Source organism: Podarcis vaucheri (assembly GCF_965113315.1).
Source record: "Podarcis vaucheri genome assembly, chromosome: 8".
Taxonomy (NCBI): Eukaryota; Metazoa; Chordata; class Lepidosauria; order Squamata; family Lacertidae; genus Podarcis; species Podarcis vaucheri.
In genome coordinates, this window is record NC_138766.1 from 20,908,977 (window position 1) to 20,926,913 (window position 17,937).

General features: G+C 43.2%; 1 long non-coding RNA gene across 1 annotated transcript in view; it reads left to right on the forward strand.

The window, feature by feature from the left end:
• Positions 1–725: 725 nt before the first annotated feature.
• Positions 726–17,937, forward strand: part of LOC309538833 — a 379,365-nt gene continuing 362,153 nt past the window's right edge. Inside the window, exon 1 of the long non-coding RNA XR_014222360.1 lies at positions 726–826. This is a non-coding gene — a long non-coding RNA (uncharacterized lncRNA). The remainder of the gene's footprint in view (positions 827–17,937) is intronic.

Here is a 17,937-nt window from a genome sequence, read left to right on the forward strand (position 1 = left end):
TGTGTCAGGATGCTGTCAGCAGCTCCCGGCTGGTTGCCCAGAAAAGTATAAAGACAAGCAAAATTTTATTACAGTCCTTTTTTATTTCAAATTTTAGAGAAGCTATAGAAGCCAGCCTCTTGGATAATGGTGTTGTCCCAAGTGAATTTCCACACACCCCCGTCTTTCCAACTTCCTCATTCATCATCATCATCACCACCTCCTCTAGGGGTACTGCTATGTGCCCTCTGTCTTAGAGCTCTTTGCTCTCCTACATTTAAGGCTTCCTGGGTTCTGGGAGATGGAGGGTCTGGAATGCTTTCTAGTGACAACGTGTCAGCCAGCTCCTGCTCCAACTCTGCCTGCTCCTCCTCTCTCATTATTTCCCAACTTTTCCCCTCATCTGCTTCTGAGCTGCTACCTCCCTCAAACCCTTGTTGTAAATCTATACTATCTCCCTCTTCCTCCTTCCTGGGAGGGTCAGGATAGAGAGGAGGTCTCCACCATTCTTCCTCTGCCCAGTCCCTGACAATAAGTTTTCTTTAACAGTGGAAGCAGGTTTTCAGATCATACACAACTCTTCTTCAACCTTTGATTATGAGAGCAACAAATAAACATCCAATAGTCTAGAGAGAAACAACTGGGTAGTCAGGCTGATTGTTACTTGGTTGCAGAAGTTTACTGGGCATCGCTGTTGGCATGGAGATAGTCTAGGTTGAATGCAAACATGCCATTCGGATGTCAGGTGTGATGTCACAAAGAGGATATGCTTAAAGTCTTGGTAAAGCCAAAAACAGGTAACAGTCAGACTGCATCTCAGCACTGTCAAGATGGATCACCATAACAGGTGATGAATAGTTTTATTTGGGGAAATATGTTAACTTTTACTATTGAGGGAAAGTTTTAGATAGGTTTGCCAGTTTGCAACCCATCAAGTTGAGGCCAATAGATATACATTCACAACCCTGTACGTATCAAATAACCAACTTTATGTGTGACTTTGGGACTGATTCATATAACCACATTTCCTTTATCCACTCTATAGCAGCCTTTTCCCTGTGTTTGAAAAAATAACCAAGAAGAAGAAGATAAGAAACCAGGAATAAGATTTGGATGAGTAAGGTGAGGATCTAAGCTTTGCAAGTGAGGGGGCTAGGATGATGGCTTTGTGGTCCAGCATAGGAATGATAGTTCTTCATATTATTGAATTCATCTTCCACCAAGAAGAAGACTTTGAGCTCTTTGCTCTCCTACTTTTAAGGCTCGCCAGGTGCTGGGAGATGGAGGGCCTGGAATGCTTTCTAGTGACAACTTATCAGCCAGCTGCTGCTCATGCTCTGCCTGCTCCTTCTCTCCCATAATTTCCCAACTTTCCCCCTCATCTGCCTCTGAACTGTGACCTTCCGCACACCCCTGTTGTATATCTTCCTATTCCTCCTCCTTGGAAGGATAAGGATGGGAAGGCAGTCTTCACCACACTTCCTCCTCTGCCCAGCCCCTGACAGCATGTATACTTCTTTTTGGTCGACCGAATAATAAAATAAAATCAGGATTAAGGTGTTTTCTCAGGACAGTGGAAGGCATGTGTGCTGTGTCCCATTAATGAAGTGCTGGTGGTGTGGGAAACATAAAGTGGGGGGGGGGGTTGAAGAGGGTCATTTGAGGGGAATGACAAATATTTTTATTTTCATCTGTTGGAAGGTAGCACATATTTACTCATTAAACAAATTCAAACATGCTTATGTGGAAGTAAATTCAGTGGTAAGGTAAAGGACCCGTGGATGGTTAAATCCAGTCAAATTTGACTAAGGGGTGCGACACTCATCTCTGTTTTCAGTTTGAGGGAGCTGGTGTTTGTCAGCAGACAGCTTACCGCGTCATGTGGCCAGCATGACCAAATCACTTCTGGCACAACAGAACACTGTGATGGAAACCAGAGCGCACGGAAACACCATTTACCTTCCCGCTGCAGTGGTACATATTTATCTACTTGCGCTGGTATGTTAGGTTGGCAGGAGCTGAGACAGAACAATGGGAGCTCACCCCATCATGGGGATTCGAACCGCTGCCCTTCTGATCAGCAAGCCCAAGAGGCTCAGTGGTTTAGACCACAGCACCACCGGCTCCCATGTTCCTCAAAGTAAGCTCCATCGAGAATGGTGGCACTTACTTCACATTAAATATATACAGGATTAGGTTGTTCACTTGCAGTGCTATGCTGTAACTGCCTACTCAGTGATTCTGGAGTATTTATTTCCAGGCCTGAGGTTTCCCACTCTTCTTGGAGTAGGGGGGAAATAAAGCCATCATAGTGATTGGGCAAATATGACTGCCCTGAACGGCTGGGATTTAGAACAAAACTGCCAATCAGCTTTCAGAAGAAGTAGCTTGTTTTTGCCAGTATCCCAAGGGCATTGCTGCAGCTGTTAGTTGCATCCCTCTGCCGATCACATGGCTTCTCCAAGGAGTCTTTCTTCTCCCAGCTGTAAAGAGTGAGAGAAAAATCTCAAGGCATCATTTCCTGCCAGATAAAATAGTAATTTACAAAGGAGAATCGGAAGGCACCTGAAGAGCGATTGATAGAGAAAATTATTTATCACAGCCTTAGAATATGTCTGAAGTCTCTGCCTGATTCCCCAAGCATCTGAAAATATTAGTCTGGCACTTGAGGTTCCTCATCCTTTGACAGCTCAGTGTCTGTTTATGCATAATAAGTCTTCCTTGTGCTGTATGTTCACCTTAAGTAGGGAGAAAACTCGATCCAGGCATGCATCATGATTTGTTTCACCAGGGATATCATCTTCTTCTTTTTTAACAGTCACATTTATTTAATGTGTGTGAGTCAGAGACTCACAGTGTAACTGTGCAGAATGAAAGTCCTCTTCCCATAACTCCTATAGGTTATAAAAGTATAGAGACCGTATACTGAACGAGAATTTCCCCCATCTGGTTCAGTACTGAAAAAATAAATGGGAGGAAAGAAAAGTAGATAACTCATGGACCAATTAATAAAAATGCCCCCCCACCAGTGTTATCAAAGATACAGCAGTGAACATTATATAGCAAAATTGGATACAATGCAAAATATCTGCTGAGAAAGCAATGCAAAACAGATTGAAGGCTATGTACATGTGCATTTGCAAGGCATACTAAAAGCTCAAAAATATCTGACTTACCTACCTGCCAGCATGCCCAGTGGTCAGGGGTGGTGGGATTCATAGGCCAGCAATACCTAGAGAGCTACAGGCAGTGGCGTAGCATGGGTTGTCAGCACCCGGGGCAAGGCAAGTAATTTGTGCCCCCTAACCCGTGGATTTGCGCCCCCTAACCCTAACCCCCAGATGTTGCGCCCGGTGCGGCCGGCCCCCCCTGCACCCCCCACGCTACGCCACTGGCTACAGGTAAGCCATCCCTGATTTATTTATTTTATTTTATTTATTGAATTTATATACCCCCCTATACCCAGAGGTCTCAGGATGGTGCACAGAATAAAATCAAAATATAAAAAACCACAAAATACATAATCAAAATAAAAACAACTCAATAAACCCCTTCAATAAAACCCACATTTTAGAAGGTCATAGGATGTCAATCAAATCAACCAAATGCCTGGTTAAAACGGAACGTTTTTGCCTGGTGCCTAAAGATGTATAAAGAAAGCACCAGGTGAACTTCCCTGGGGAGAGCATTCCGCAGACAGGGAGCCACTGCAGAGAAGGCCCATTCTCATGTTGCCATCCTACAGACCTCTCAAGGACGAGGCACATGAAGAAGGTAGTTTTGCATGCAGGGAGTTTCTGGTACGTGAATCTTTGTTGGAAAGGATCTGTAAGGCTGTATGGGCAATCTATCCAGAAGATAAATTTTATTTCGAGGAGTTCGTGATCTGACTTGGTTGCCCCCTTCCTGCCTCTGTTCCTTCCCCCTCTCCTTGTCTCTTAAACTCTTTGATGTAGGCACGCGGGTGGCACTGTGGTCTAAACCACTGAGCCTCTTGGGCTTGCTGATTGGATGGTCAGCGTTTTGAATCCCCATGACGGGGTGAGCTCCCGTTGCTCTATCCCAATTCCTGCCAACCTAGCAGTTCGAAAGCACACCAGTGCAAGTACATAAATAGGTACCACTGTGGTGGGAAGGTAAACAGCGTTCCTGTGTGCTCTGGCATTCGTCACAGCCCTCCGTGTGCCAGTAGCAGTTGATCTTGCTGGCCACATGACTCAGAAAATTGTCTGTGGACAAACGCCGGCTCCCTTGGCCTGAAAGCGAAATGAGTGCCGCAACCCCATAGTCACCTTTGACTGGACTTAACCATCCAGGGGTATTTTACCTAAGTTCTTTGATGGCATGAGAACAGCCTATAATGTCCTAATCAGTTAGGAGGAAGTGATAGTGATGAGTACCTTCTGTGATGTTGGACATTATTTTGGGAAAGTGAAGCATTGGGAGGAGGTGGCTAATGAATAATCTGCACATAGCCAGTAATAAAGTATCTGCACGTAGCTGGTCGGATAAAACACACAGGCTAGCTATCTATAAATTTGATGGTTTGGGGCAGAATTGACAGATTGCACGGACTGACAGCTGCAGAGCCATGCAAACTGAGGCTATCTGGGGGAATCACTTTGCCGCTTCTTGAGGGCTTCCAAATGGCAGACTGAAGTTCTTGCTTGGTATGTATATATTGCTTGCTGCTTAGAATAACATCTTTAATCTTCTCACTCACTTGTGTTTTGTATTACTTCCGAATCTCTTTTTTAAAAAACCACCTTGCATTTGGCAAGACAAAGGGTATGCTAAGGAAGACCTCTGTCTGTGGCTTTGGACAACCATCTGCCTGATTTCATTTCACTGATTTCATTGATTCAGCCAGCGTGGTGTAGTGGTGAACTTGTAATCTGGTGAACCAGGTTTGATTCCCCGCTCCTCCACATGCAGCTGCTGGGTGACCTTGGACTAGTCATACTTCTTCTGAAGTCTCTCAGTCTCACCTCACAGAGTGTTTGTTGTGGGGGAGGAAGGGAAAGGAGAATGTTAGCCGCTTTGACACTCCTTAAAGGGAACGAAAGGTGGAATATCAAATCCAAACTACTCTTCTTCTTCTTTCATTTGACACAAGGCAGATTCATAAGCTGAAGTGAATTCCTTAGAACTGCATGGGCCTGCCTCTAGGTTTGTGGCTTAGCTGTTCTCTCACAGGGGTACCATTTTATTTTTTTGGTCAACAAGGTCCCAGTTTTAAGCAGCCATGACCATGTACTTCATTGCAATTTCACTGGGACAATCACATGCGGCCTTTACCTGTAAGGTAGAAGCTCATGCAGAGAAGCATCTCTGCAGCAGTGCTGCCAAAGAGCAAACTTGGTGGTAGTCTTGTGTGATTCCAGCCGCTTGCAAATGAGCTGTCAACTAGTTTCAACTGGCCCTCTGGCTATTTTAATGACATCCAGCCAAGCATTTTAAGATTTCCACACAGTGGCAGCAATTAGCAGTGACTCCGAATTGATAATGGATGGTTTCAAACATGCACTCCCAAATAATAAATAATAAATAATAATATTTTGCCTTCTTGTGTGGCTTTACATTTCTCTCCTCATGCCCAACGTTCCCTTTGTGCATGTGATAATTTATTGCATATTTCAAAACATTAAATTTCATCTCTCTTGAAATCAGTCCCAGAGCAATAAAAAAAGTTCAATTTTTATGCGTAAAATACATGCAGCAATGAAAGGCATGTTATGAATCCAGGAGGTTGGAAACCAGGAGATAATGAGATCTTGGGTAGAAACAACAAGAGCTAAAGGGGATCCGTGCATCTAGGAGTAATGAAATTAATCATATTGCACAGAAACTCGGAAACAATCGCCACAAACAGATCCAAGAGAAATTGACTTTAAGCAGAGAGGTCTCAAACTTTGTTGCAGCAAGATGCAATAAGAGGCGAAAATGCACTTTTTCCTAAGCCAATTGTAAATAAAGAAAGACAAGAAAAAGCAACAACTATTTCTTTTGGCAGAAGGGAATCTATTACCAGGCATAGAGCCAGACCAATAAAGCCCCAAAATGATGGGCCAAAACAAAATGATCAGCCAGGACCAGAAGAATGGTCGCCAAAATGCCTGGAGTAACAACTGAATGGGTAAATTAAATCCCTGGCATCTCCCGAAGAGGCCAAGTAGATACAAAATAGAGATCCTCACCCGTCAAAAATAGAAAATAACTAATTTCAGAGAAGAGTAGAAAGGTGTAATGTTTTATACATAGGCATTAGACGGACAGGACAGAAATTAATATATTTCTGAGTCTGGACTCAGCTACATTAGTCAAAAAACAACATTTAAACATGCAACACCACATGCAGAAGTAGAGCAAAAAACATTTTATGTGATTTTACATAGAGTTTTTTCTTTTGTTATAACGATTTAATTTATGACTTATTTATAGCGTTTTCGCCCCTGTGTGTAGATCTACCCTCTGTCTCGATGTGTGTCTCATTTTCCTCCCTCCCTTTTTCTTTCTTTCTTTCTCTCTCTCTCATATATTCTGTCTCTTTAAGAACATGTGAGCAAGAACATGGTATCTAGCAGAACAGTCTATCATGGGAAAGGGGATCTATAATGGGGCCATTTTGTTCTAAATTCAATAAAGAATTAAGACTAAGCACTCTCAGAATCCACTTTCTAGGTGTGACACACCTCCTGCTTGAAGTGGGATCTCTTTATATATTTTTAAAAAACCTCAAAAGAAGACTGAGCTTCTAATACTGTATATCGTAACTCACCGGTGGGATAGGAAATAAAACAAAAGCCTATAGGAAATAAGTTGTGGATTTGTATAGCTAAGCAGCATTCAGCTGGTTTATATTGTAAATTTCCAATGTTGTTTTATCTCCTTGCTATGTTCATACACAGATATTACTTTTTTATGTCCCCCGTACTTTATTGTTTGATTTTTTCATTACTAAAGATTTCTGTGGAAGATTTGATAAAATTCTCTGCTGCTTTTTTATAATAAAATATCTGCCTGTGGTTTTAAGATTACATTTAATACTTATTTCCTTGTGCTGTTTATTGAATATATCCAAACTCACTTGGAAGTGGGAAAATGGAAGCATTTGATATGAGAAATCTCATAGTATGAGAGCACTCAAAACACTGTAAATAAATAGGACACACGGCAAATCGCATTGCTATTGGCTCCAAATTTGTAGTGTGTTATACAGATTGTCATTGTTGAGTGTCAGAATATACCCCCCAATGCAGCTTTAAAATCATGTCACAGGCTCAAACGTTCACATAGTGGGGCACAATTTGAGCAGTGATTTTTGCAGTTGAGAAGACAATGCAGTGCAAATGACCCAAAACATTATTGTGCGATGTCAGTTGGCTTTGCAAAAGAAATATCCCCGGAGCACTGTACCCATTGTTCATGCATTCTTATCAAAACTAAAACTGAACGGAAGTACTGCAACAAATAAGCACATGCGCGTGTGCGTGTGAGCGAGCATGTGCAGAGCTTGAAGGAAGTACACTCGCATACCGGTCAGAAGTCCCGGTTCCTGTCTTGATAACACAGCAAGCGTAGTTAATTAAAAAGGAAGATTTATTGCAAAAACAAACAGAGTTCTCCGGATGGCTCTAACAAGCCGCCAGTCTCACCAATCATGATGACCCTTCTGAAGACTCCTTCCAGTTACAGAAGATACTGAACTTTCTCACTTTGTGCCTTTTGCCTTGTTTCCGGACTAATAGCCCTCCCCTTAGCCTATTCTAAGGAGGGATTGGCTCAGCTCCAATCTCTTCCTGTTCTGACAAACTGCTTCCTTCTCTGTTCGTGCCAGTAGAGTGTTGGCTGGGTTCCGGCTCACTCCCAGCCATTCTCTTAACCACTGGCATTCCAAGGGGCGGGAGAGTGGACACTCGCTGATGCTCATCCTGCCTGGCAGTTAACCCTCTCTGTTCTTGGCAGCTTTCTTCAGCTAGTTGCAAACCTTCACTGGGATCTGGTTGCAACCCTTCAGAAGGGGTTGGCTGCAAACCTTCCTTGGTGGCTGGCTCATTCATGACAACACCCATAGCTGAATTTCATTTCCACCATCATCAAATTCTTCTATTTTAAAGACCTCTCATAAAATATGTGTCTAAATGATTGCTTTATCATAGAATGCACCATTTAAGTGTACATTTTGATACATGGAAACTGCTAAGAATTTTGTTGGAACTTTTCAGAGAAGTGAGAAATCCGCTGGATAACCAAGTTCTGATCTGCGCATTAGAGCAAAAGGTGTTCATTACATCTTTTGCATAGGAATTCACAATGTGGAATTCCTTTAGCATCCCTGCCATAAATATATATAGACCAAGTTCCATGGTGCTGTTTCAGAGCCAAAGGGAATTTTTGTGTTCTGCTCTATATTATACGGCTGTCATACAACAGGATTCATCCATCAAAAACAGCATCCTGGTGGAATCCCCAAAAATCTCAGAAGTGTTGATTTTTTTTGGTGAATCCCCCCCCCCCAGCTCAAAAACTTCAACAGCTTTTGTGTCCAGATTTTCACTTTTTGAAATATGGCAACGCTAATATATTTTTCCAGAAGCAGGACATGCATACCAGGTTCCATCTAAATTTCTCAGTGTTCAAAAGAGATGTTGCATTACAAACAAATAAGCCAAAGTTTTCAGAAGTGACTAGGGTGGAGGAATCAAAGAAAATTAAATGTGGACTGAGCATGGAAAACTGAGGGAAACAGGGATGGAAAGTACTATACTGGAAAAGGTGGTATGAACGGGAAGACTCAACACAGTGACATTTTATTTAATGTCTCACTTCTTGCAATCTATTTTGCATCCCTCCTTTGAAAAGTGGGTGTCCTAGTTAAGCTAGGGTTGATATTTGAAATGGATGGTGGTGATCAATTTTTGTCCACCAACCTAAATTCCAATATCTGAATTTTTAAAGAGAGATTCCTGCACTTGTTGAAAATGGGGATGGGAGACAAATTGGGGAATCGTATCAGAAGAGTGAAATAAATATCTAAAATAATTAAATCACCTGCTCAGACCTCCCCACAACTGTCCTTACTAAATATCTGGATTAGTGACATGAAAGCTTGTCACTCTAATCAGTGCTTTTTCTGGGGTACGCAGGGGTACGCATACCCCTAAACATTTTGTGAATCTTTGTACTTTTGTCCATTTAGTGTATTTATTTTTCCCAATTTGAACTATTAAATGGTGATTTTTCTTGAGTCAAATGAGAGTACCCCTGCACATTTTTTTAGAAAAAAAAGCACTGACTCTAATGAACTTTGGACATGGATGTTAGCTGCAGCTAGGATTTCAATAACCCAGCAATGGAAAACCTAGAGGCTCCAGAATGTTTTAATGTCATCTGATGGGGTCTTATGTCATCTGGTGGGGTCTTATTTCCATATATATATATATTTGGACTTTGCTGCTGATTGCTCACCATCCATGCCAGTTCGGAAAATAAGGATTTCTTTATTTAAGTTGATGTGCCACCATTTTTTTCTCTTACTACCTTTCATCTATTTCCCTTTTTATATGGTACTATGTAATATCCTGCTACCACAGTTTTGGGTTGTTAGTAATAGTCATTAGGCTACAATGCAATTTAGAAAGGACAAAAATGAAGAGGAAGGGGGATAGCTGTCTTCAACATAACAGCAGAAAGGTCAAATATAAATCTAACAAACAAATGCTAGAGTATTATCTTAAATGTGTGCAGCAGTGTTCATTTTGAGGTCTCCGATTTTATTCTTGATATCCCTCCTCACAGAAATACCACATACGGTACATTTTCCATGTCCTTCCCTTTTCACAAAATTATTATCCTAAATGTGTGTAGAAACATAAGAAAGGCCTTGCTGCAGCCAACAAAAACTTCATTTGGGTCAGAATCATTCTGTTACTGTGGATAACCAGATGGCCATGGGAAGCCCACAAGATAATAATAATAATAATAATAATAATAATAATAATAATAATAATAATAATAATAAATTTATTTATACCCCACCCATCTGGCTGGGTTTCCTCAGCCACTCTGGGTGGCTCCCAACAGAATGTTGTTGTTGATGATGTTGTTGTTATCATTATTATTATTAAACTGATAAAACATCAAACATGAAAAACTTCCCTAAACAGGGCTGCAACAGTACTCTCCCATCTTCAGCTCCCCAGCAAATGCATTTCAAAATTATCAAAGGGGAAATTAAATTGTTGCAGAAAATGGTTCCCTTAAACAAAATAAGTGGGTCTGCCAAGGTCGGGCACCAATTAACAATTAACAACAACAACAACAAGGCCTAGAACTTGGGTCTCTTGTTATCACTATTTGCCTCAGTTCCTCAGACTCCGTCCCAATAAAATTAGTTCAGGCAAGCGGATCTTCCCTACATGTTCCACTTGGAAGAAAGGGGCATCAAATTCAATCAGCTTCCATAAGTCTCCTGCACTAAATTTCATTTTGATACCTCATTGCCCAACACTAACTGTTATGGACAGTCTAAACACATAAAAAGAGCCTGCTGGATCTGGCCAATGGCACATCCAAATGAGGATCCGCTTTTCACAGTGGCCAACCAAATGTCTGCGGGAAACTTGAAAGCAGGATCTGAGCACAAGATCATTTTCTTCCTTTTGTAGTTGCGTGTGGAGGTCCCCAAGCCACCCCTCAAAAAAAAATCACAAATCACACGTAATTTTTGTTTAAGGTTTTTGGCATAATTTTAGCCACAACTTTATTAAAATACATAATCTGTGAATGGTTGCTTAGGCATTGGTTATAACTTTCTGTCCCCCCGCCTGGGACAGAACTGACTTTCTGTACTGGTCCCATTTCAGGGACTGGACGAAATTGTGGCAAGCCCCAGGATTCCTTTAACGGAATTCCCTTCCACACCACCACTGGAGGGGCAGGCACAGCCTATCCTGACTCCTCCTCCACCAATTTTTATACCCAATGCCTAACCTCAACCTTACAAGTTGTGACAAATTGCTAAGTAGTAGGCAAAAACCAAATGGCACCAGCCAATCAGCCAAATGGACAAAATTCCTACTAGGCCCCTGCCCCAACGGCAGATGACCCCATGACAGGCATAGCAAGGTCAACCGGAACACAGGGCGGGCGGGTGGTCTGATGCACTCAGTGAAAGAGAAAGCGAAAGCAGAGTGGTCCCACCCACCCAATTTGCAACATGCAATTTGCCTCAGCAACCCGGTCATCCAATCGTTGCTTCAGGCAATCACCATTAACCTGCCTGGCAACAGAGGGTTGGCCTGGCAGACCCCCCCGCAACACATGCTCTCATTTTAGGGAGAACACGCTTTTTCAGAAGCATTATGAGCCTAACCATCATGGATGGGAGCCATTGATAGCCTTTTCTGTCTTGACTTCATTAATTCTCTTTTATGCATGAATTAGGCCCAAATTTTGGGTTCAGCTTAGCATTGTTCATGCCTGTCAATGATGAGTATTAAGTTTAGAATGGATGGTGCACCGAGTCATCTAAGGAATGATATAAATACACCTATGACAGAAAACAGAATTTCCCTTCCTCCTGGATTATGCAGTGACGTCTATATGAGCGGATTTTAAATATTCAAATGTTTCTTTGATTTACTGCTTTCTGAACTTTAAAAAATGAAATATGAATGCACTTTTATCTGCCACCCGAATAGTGTCAACTTTTATTTTTGATATTTATTTACGTCAATATTTCTATTCTTCCTTGGATAACATTTCACCGCCTTTTGTTGTTTATAGGGCCTTCTATGTTTGAACAAGGATTGCATCTGTTGGAACTCACAATAAGTTATATATCAGGATTGGACATAAAACGAGTCATCTCAATCCTTCAGCCACTAACTTTGTCTATACCAGGCTTCCTCAACCTCGGCCCTCCATATGTTTTTGGCCTACAACTCCCATGATCCCTAGCTGGCAGGACCAGTGGTCAGAGATGATGGGAATTGTAGTCTCAAAACATCTGGCGGGCCGAGGTTCAGGAACCCTGGTCTATACCTATTTTCATATTGTTTCTTATCTAATACTGCCACCCAACATATTTAGCAGCCATACTATGGGACAGAGTTCTTACTGGACACAGCAATCCTCACTCTGGCTAGTTAGCAGTGGGGCTTACTGGAGAAGTGTAGACCTGATGCTCAAGCCAGATGGGGCAGAAACCTGTGGGGACAGGGAAAACTCTAACTGGAGTTGGTGTAGCAAGTAGGCCTGGATTGAGTCTGATGCCATCAAGTAATGGCAGTGATACCAGCTTGGGATCTGGTGGGTCTCTGGTTGGTTCAACACCTCCCCTGCCTATGGAACAACCCGTTTGGGAAAATTCTGTGGGGCACTGCCAGTGAGAATTGTGCTTGTGGCTGAAATAGAGAGTTCTTCACAGGAGGTGTGATGTTGGCATCCCTCCACAGGTGGAGAGTGGTGGACCTGTTTTGGTCCAGCCTAAGGGACATGTGTGCCTCATCCAGCCCCGCCTCTCATGCCAAATAGAGAAGAACTTTGAATGCAGCTTAACACTGTTAGATGCAATTTCTTTTGAAATCCGTCTTATTTTGATTTCCTTCCAGCTAATGCCAAAATTAGTGTTTGCTCTCATGTTTCAGGTTTTTTGTTGTTTTTGTTTCTAAAATGTGTTCTGTTTAGCAAAGAAGAACTGTTTTGCTAAAGGCATTACAGTAGATATTACAACTAATAGTGAAATGGCTTTCTTATTAATTCTGAGATGTCCTCATTACATTTCCTGGATATTTAAAAGGCAGCAAGGGATTTCATTATGCAGATGGAGCTTCTAGCTGCTCAGGTGATGGTTCTTTGAATTAGATATTTGAATTTTGTTTGGGGAGTTGAATAATGTGTCTTACCCTTCTAATTATATACCAATAAATCAAGCTTGGCAGATTCTCAATTCTTGTCATGTCAGGAACAATTCTGGAAAATATTAAGGGAGAAAGGCAAATATCTTGGCACTGCTTTAGTGTAGTGACTGAGAAAGAGTGAAAACAAGATATAATTTCTCACTGCATGTTTTTTTATTAATATGTGTTTTTTTCTGTGCTGTTCACCAATTTAGGACATGAGATTTGACTTTCACTTGTGCACTGTGCTGACATAATGCTACCCATCAGCATCATGGTAGCTGACTGCTACCAAATCCCAGACAACCTGGGAGCTGGAGTCTGCAATCATGTATCCACTCCTACAGGAAGATATGGCCCTCTAGATTGGTGTTGAATGCCAACTTTGATCAGTTCCAGCTAGTTAGGGAAATGGTCAAGGATGGTGGACAGTGGAGCCTAGCAACACCTAGAGGGACTCAGGTGTGAGATTGTGAGAAGGATAGTAGGATAGATTGATTAAATATTATCCTTCCTTCACTCACGCTAGTGAGTCATGTAGCAGAGTTTGGAGAGTTTGGATTTGATATCCCGCCTTTCACTCCCTTTAAGGAGTCTCAAAGCGGCTAACATTCTCCTTTCCCTTCCTCCCCCACAACAAACACTCTGTGAGGTGAGTGGGGCTGAGAGACTTCGGAGAAGTGTGACTGGCCCAAGGTCACCCAGCAGCTGCATGTGGAAGAGCGGAGACGCGAACCCGGTTCCCCAGATTATGAGACTACCGCTCTTAAACCACTACACTACACTGGCTCTCAAGCAGAGCAGATTCCCCTCAATACAGCAGGATGCTAATTTGCAGATTCATTCAAATCTCTTTAGTTAAGCAATCCAGTCTGGCTTGATGAGACTGTCTTATTCCTGGTGTCCCCTTTGATCCCTCTTAAAAGAATAAAGACAGAAGAGTCTTTCCTTAAAAGTAACAAGATGCTTACTCACATTCAGTTCACAGTATGACCCCTGAAGGCAGACTTTAGCTTGTAGTTACACAACATAGTGTAAGTTCATCCCTTATGGAGATTGAGCCCATGTGCTGCTGGCTAAGAGCCAGCAGAAAGCAAAATACATTAAGAGAACAGCATCAAGAGAACAAAATGGCTGCAGGAGAGCAGCATGGCATCAAGAGAGAAAGATGGCTGTGTGACTCTGCTCTTTTATGGAGTCAGCCAGGGTCAGACCCATCCCCCTGGTCACATGCAGGGGGAGGACACTCCAGACCAGTGGAACAGGAAGCTATACTGACTGGAGTAACATCCCCCTGCCTGTGCCCACTCTAGGGAAACAAGGAATGTTGTATTTGACTGCTCCAATGGATTACATCCCACATCAGGTTCTCCACCTGTGCATTCCTTGTGTGATAAATCAGCCTCGTATATCCAACATACTTCAATCTAATTCATGCATGGAGGAGTTAAGACCATAGAGCAAACTGTCCTGCCAAGGCTTAGCTAGATCACTTCTCCTCAGCCTTCTCCCTTCCACCATGTGAATTCTACCAGTGAGGAGGTCTAAGCTGGATGCTCCATATGGCTTAAGCAAGCCATATTTGTGTTTCCAGGCAAATAATCCAGAAATGTGTTTTAGAACCTAAGTTATAGTGCCTATCTTTTCTTGCTGTATGGAAAAGGGCATGAATCTAAAAAGACATGAATCTGACCTCTGAAGAGGTCAGCGTAAGTAAACAATTTTAACTTACCAAACAGGTAACTATTTATAGGGGACTGGGGAACTTTGGAAGACTTTTAAAATGTCCCCTTCTAACAGCCTATATTTCCATGCTTTGCTTTGCTGCATATTTTGCAATTTTGAATCTCTGCTGGAGTTCCCTGACCAAAGAGTACTTGCCCCCGAAACTGGATCTAGGCATCCAGGGAATTCTTCTTTTATTTTACCATATCTATTTTATCTTTTAACTCAATACTTAGATTCCTACACTCCTAGGATGTGTGTGTGTGTGTGTGTGTGTGTGTGTGTGTTTGCTGCACCAGCCTGCGGTCAGGCAACAGGATGCTGAAGACAGGACTTGTGGATGCTGGGAATTGAAACTGCCCCTTCCATGTTAATTTCACTTGGCATCAAAGTTGCATTTACTACTGATTTCCTTCCTTTCTTTTTGGCCCCTGTTAAACCTTCATCTGAGCCCTGCGTACACTGATATTACAGTCAACATTTTCGATATAAGATTTGGCTTTGTATAATGTAAGGAAATACTGTATGTCTGAAAAGCAGGCCTCAAACCAACAATACAAAGGCAACTTCTCCTTCACTTCAATGGTGCAACATGACTGGGAAAGTAAGTGCTCATTGATTTTACAAAATGAACAAAAGCCATTTAAATAGCTTAGATTGAGGTAGGCAGCTTGGCATTAAGAAATGCCTCTAACTTATTTCACTTAATACCAGGGGCATCCTTCAAATGTATAAGTCATGAAAACACAAGACATCCAGAGATCAATATGTAATTGTTTACCATCCTTGAAGGACTGAAGAATTAATTTAATGGTGAATGTTAACATAACGTCAATTGATTTCATGAAGAAATATTAGAAGGATTTGTGAACTATAGTAACAGAGTTGCACATTTTGGATCACAAGTTTGTTGGGTGGGGTTTTTTTTCTTCCTGTGTGTGTGTTTTAAATCTCCTTTTTTACATATCTATGACTAGCCATAACAATAAAGCTTTATCCAAACTCTAGAAGAGTCTCCCTTGAAATTACTCAGATGTTTCACCTGGTGAAGAACCTGTAAAGTCTGCAAAATTTCATTGGCAACTTGTAATAGGTAGTTGCGTGTTGAGTCCCACAGTTGCCACCCCCCAATAATTCACACTTCACACATCAATTTTTGTTTGGGTTTTTGGCATAATTTTGGCCACAACTTTATTTAAATACAAAATATGTGAGTGGTTGCTTAGGCACTGGTTATGACTATCTGTCCATGCCCTCAGGGACAGAGCTGGCATTCCGGACACCAGCGGAAGCCAGAGGCATTCCGGACACCAGCGGAAGCCTTAGTGGGAAACAAGTATTGGGTGAGCAAATGAAGCTGGGCATCAGTCCCTCACTACTCACCCTCATGTTCCTTTGGGGCTTGCACGGCCCAAGTCCAATGCCAGGGACAAGGACGAAAAGAATGGCAAGCCCCTGGATTCCTTTAACGGAATTCCCTTCGCATCATTTGGAGGGGTAGGCACTTACCCCTCCAAGAACCACCTTAACCAATGCCTAACCGCCAACCTTACAAGTTGTGACGATTTGCTACGCAGTAGGCGAAAACCAATGGCACCAGCCAATCAGCCAATGGCAAAATTCCTACTGTGCCCCCGCACCAAGGCGGACGACACCATGACAGGCAATAGCAAGGTCAAGCGATCAGGAAAACCTCCTATTAAAGGGAGGGAGGGCGGGTGATCCGAAAGCAAAACGGCCAAGAGGAAGTCCAACCCCTGGCTCCCTATATTTATAGACTCTACCCCTCCTCTGAATTTAGCAACATACAGAACTCCCCAGCAACCCAATATTAACCCTTTAACAGGCTTGGATTTTCTCAAATCTGCCTAGTCATGGCAAGGTGGCATGTTTCCCCAACCGCAACCCGTGCTCTCTGGTTATGGAGAACACGCTTTGCGTGTTGAGTCCCACAGTTGCCACCCCCCAATAATTCACACTTCACACATCAATTTTTGTTTGGGTTTTTGGCATAATTTTGGCCACAACTTTATTTAAATACAAAATATGTGAGTGGTTGCTTAGGCACTGGTTATGACTATCTGTCCATGCCCTCAGGGACAGAGCTGGCATTCCGGACACCAGCGGAAGCCAGAGGCATTCCGGACACCAGCGGAAGCCTTAGTGGGAAACAAGTATTGGGTGAGCAAATGAAGCTGGGCATCAGTCCCTCACTACTCACCCTCATGTTCCTTTGGGGCTTGCACGGCCCAAGTCCAATGCCAGGGACAAGGACGAAAAGAATGGCAAGCCCCTGGATTCCTTTAACGGAATTCCCTTCGCATCATTTGGAGGGGTAGGCACTTACCCCTCCAAGAACCACCTTAACCAATGCCTAACCGCCATGGAGCCTCAAGCTCACCGCCAAACCACTCACAGCCCCAGCCAAGCCCTTAGCTTAGCCACCACTGCACCTAGCCAAGCCTCGTTCCCAGAGGCAGAAAGATGCACCCCATCAGCCCTAAAAAGGGGCGTAGCTTGAAACAGTATCGCCGGATGGGAAATCACATCACCATCCAACTCAAAAATCTTCTTAGCCACCGCAGAATTGATGCGTTTCCTGGCCCTTTCTGTGGCTGCCGGGCAACGACTGCCCAACCAAATGCGGCGTTGCAATAGCTTAGACCAAAATATCTTAGCTGACGGCACCAATGTTCGCAGCATCTCCAAGTCACTCAAAATTGCAGCACGAAGTGAAAGACAGTCCACGGATACCAGGTCGTTCTCACCCAGCTGCACCACGATAGCCGTGGGCGGCCCTTCCAGCAGCACCTGCCTCCGAATCCTTGGCAGGAACTCAGACCAGCGCATACCCCGCCTGGACAGCCACGACAGCTGCACATGTGGAGGGAAGCCGAGACCTGGACCCAGCCTGGACTGCCGTGCTGCGACACCAGCCCAATGGATGATGCTGTGCCCTACCAACCAGATGCGAACAGCCGCCAGACCTGAGATAAACAAAAACAAACAGTATAAGAGTCCGAGAGTACTAGCGAACATAGCCCCGAAAGGCATTCGACTTCCAGCGCCCCAAATCCTTTATCCTGGCGGCCGACAAACCCCAATGAGCAGCCGTTGTTGCAGCCCCAATCCTAAAGGAGTGAGGGGCGAAACCATCTGACGTGCCGTCACAAGCGAGAATCGCTTTACGCATCACCTGTGCAAACTGGCGTCTCGTTAGGGGCGACCCATTTTCATGTCTAAGCAGAGGCCCATCACCCGTGACGCGTACTGCTAAGTACTTACTGACATCCTTCACAGGGCAAGGGCCTGCCTCTCCCGTAGCAGGGAG